This window comes from Protobothrops mucrosquamatus, unplaced genomic scaffold (assembly GCF_001527695.2).
Source record: "Protobothrops mucrosquamatus isolate PMUCROS unplaced genomic scaffold, P.Mucros_1.0 scaffold5920, whole genome shotgun sequence".
In the NCBI taxonomy this organism is placed as follows: Eukaryota; Metazoa; Chordata; class Lepidosauria; order Squamata; family Viperidae; genus Protobothrops; species Protobothrops mucrosquamatus.
The window spans coordinates 5657-8946 of NW_015391759.1; positions in this window are offsets into that span (position 1 = coordinate 5657).

Genomic DNA, 3290 nt, shown 5'->3' on the forward strand with positions numbered 1-3290 from the left:
CTATATCTATATCTATATCTATATCTATATCTATATCTATATCTATATCTATATCTATCTATCATCATTATTATCTGTCTGTCTGTCTGTCTGTCTGTCTGTCTGTCTGTCTGTCTCTCTCTCTCTCTCTGTCTATATCTATATCTGTATCTGTATCTGTATCTGTATCTATATCTATCCATCCATCCATCCATCCATCCATCCATCCATCCATCCATCCATCATCTATCATCTCTCTGTCTTTCTCTCTGTCTATCTCTATACATTGTGAATGTCCATCACTTTCAGACTTCAGGACAAGCTAGGAATCCTGCTTCCATCTTCCAAAGAAGAAGAAGAAGAAGAAGAAGAAGAAGAAGAAGAAGAAGAAGAAGAAGAAGAAGAAGAAGAAGAAGAAGAAGAAGAAGAAGAAGAAGAAGAAGAAGAAGAAGAAGAAGAAGAAGAAGAAGAAGAAGAAGAAGAAGAAGAAGAAGAAGAAGAAGAAGAAGAAGAAGAAGAAGAAGAAGAAGAAGAAGAAGAAGNGAGGAGGAGGAGAAGGAGAAGAAGAAGGAGGAGAAGAAGGAGGAGGAGGAGGAGGTCCTTTGCCCATGATCAGATTGTATCCTATTCAGGTTGAGACTCACGATTGCAAGAACGTCCACAGGTTACCTAGGTATTGCTAGGAATCTGGTAAGTGGGGCAAACGGATCGAACAAGAGTGCAAGTCAACAAGATCACTGCCAGGAAGCCTAATTCTGCATATCCATCCCATGGTTTTCCTTGGTTTATCAAGGAGGCCAGGGAGAAGCAGTGCAAGACACATCTGGAGTACGGATGGAGGAAAACTAGAACTAACTGAGAGGGGGGAGGGATATGGCCTCATCTATCTCCAGTCTACAACACAGTCCTTTCCGCAGTCCCAAGAAGGCTCCACACCCATTTGCACCACTCAGGTGACCTTCAGGACACAGATAACCCTCCAACTGGCCTCAACGACTCTCTAAAAGGATGCAAACGACCAGCTGTCTGCAAGGAGTATAAATCCTTCCATTCCCCCACCATCCAGTCAGAGCTGAAGAAGCTTCTTGAATGAGAAGCAAAACATCTTCAAAGAAAAACGAGAAAGTCCAGTTGCCTCCTGAAAAAAAAAGCACCTTTGGGACAACCTGGATGACTGAGAATCTCCGTAGACATTTATTCCCTTTGAAGACGCTGGAAATCTTTTCTAACAGTTGTGAGAAAATGGGGCAACTTTTCATTCAGTTCAACGATGAATGGGAAGGGTGGTTCTTCTGGGCCCCAAGATTCTCTCAAATGTGAATTCGTTCATTGACGAGGCATCTCAGCGTCCTTCCAAGAATGTCTGTTCAACCACATGAACCCGTCATTGATCTCAGACCCTAGTTTGGCTTTTGATGTCCTTTTCCGGAGAGCGTTAAAGAGACCAGGACATCACAAGAAGTAGTCATTGCCAAATTTAAATTGGGGCAGTGTGTACTGCCCCAATTTAAGAGTGGCAGGGCCTTCAAGAAGACCCCTAAACCAAGATCTAAGAGATAAACCACGATTCAGCCATCTGCCTGAAGTTGTTGCGTTTTCCCTCCAGGATGGTGAAAGCGTTCTAAAAAACATTATTGGTCATCCTCGACTTACAGCTTTTTGTTTAGCGACCGTTCAAAGTTACAACAGCACTGAAAAAAGTGAATGTTTTTCACACACAACCATTGCACTTACCCATAGTCACAGGATCAAAATTCGGACGCTCGGCAACCGGCTCCTGTTTATGACGGTTGGTGTGTCCTGGGGTCACGTGATCCCCAAGCAAATTCAGGGAAAAAAAAAGCAAGATTCACTTAGCAACTGTATTACTAACTCAACAATTGCAGTGATTCACTCACTGTGTCAAGAAAGGCCGTAAAATGGGGCAAAAGTCAACTGTCTTGCTTAGCAACAGAAAGCTTGGACTCACTTGTGGTCCTAAGTCAAGGACTACTTTGATTACATTGAAATCAGTTTAAATTAGGAATCCAAAGTGCCTGCCATTTTAGGAGAGCAAGTTACAGGAACCAGTGTTCAGGTTTCCGATGTGCTACAACGGGGAAGATCCATTTACCCGTTGGGTCCAACCTTGAGTACGGACATCTAACCTCAGAGAGGCCAGCTTTCCATCACCCCCAGGATACGTGCATGTGGGGTGTCCAGGTAATCCTTGATTTACAACATTGACCGTTCAAAGTTACAATGGCACTGATGTACGACCATCATATCATTCCAACGATCCTGGGATTCAAATTCACACTTGGCCACTGACTCATATTTATGACGGTGGCCCTGTCCCCGGGTCAGATCTTTAAATTTTGGTCAGAAGTAATTTTGGGGGGGCTGGTTGTAACTTCAAACAGTCGCTAAACGAACAGTTGTAAATCAAAGACTACCTGAACAGGTAGGTCCTCAGCTTAAAACGGTTTGTTTAGTGACTGTTCCAATTTAGTGACCGTTTGAAGTTGCAACCGCGCCGAAAAAGATGAAATAGTGCCATTTTCCACACCATTGCAGGATCCCCCATGGTCACATGATCAAAATTCGCACGCTTGGCAACCGACTCATATTTATGACGGTCGCAGCATGTCCCGGGGTCACGTGCGGTCCCCTTTTGTGACCTTCAGACAAGCAAAGTCAACGCGGGAAGCTGGATTCATTTAACAACCGTGTCACTAACTTAACAACGGCAGAAAGGTGGTAAAATAGGGCAAAAGCCACTTAAGGACGGTTTTGCTTAGGCCCAGAAATGTTGGCTTCAATTGCGGTCGTAAGCCGAGGACTAACTGCACTTTACACCAGAGGTCCCCGACCTTTTGGGCACCAGGGACCGCTTCCGTGGAGAGAGGGTTTTTCCGTGGACCGGAGAGTGTGTGGTTTTGTATGTGCTGCCTGCATCTCAGGGATGGGGCTTTGCTTGTTTGTGCGGACCGGTTGCGGGCGTGCTGTGGCCCGGTACCGATCCACAGACCAGGGGTTGGGGACCCCTGTTTTTACACAACCTTCCTTCTCTGGAAGCCAGCTCAGGTCCTGCCTAAGACCTCTGGTGACCCTCAGGTGATCTGTCCCGGCCTCCTCCTTCTCTGAGGGATGGGCAGCCTCCGTTGCTGAATTCTCACCCCCCCTCCTCCCCCAACCCTGCAGAGCTTTCCAAGCCTTCCTCCTTCATCCCGGCGCCCCCAATGCCTCCCAAATTCACCGGAGGCCGAATTCAGAGACCGGCAGGGACAGACTCGTTTGGGAAGGAAGGAAGGAAAGGAAGGGGGGGGGGG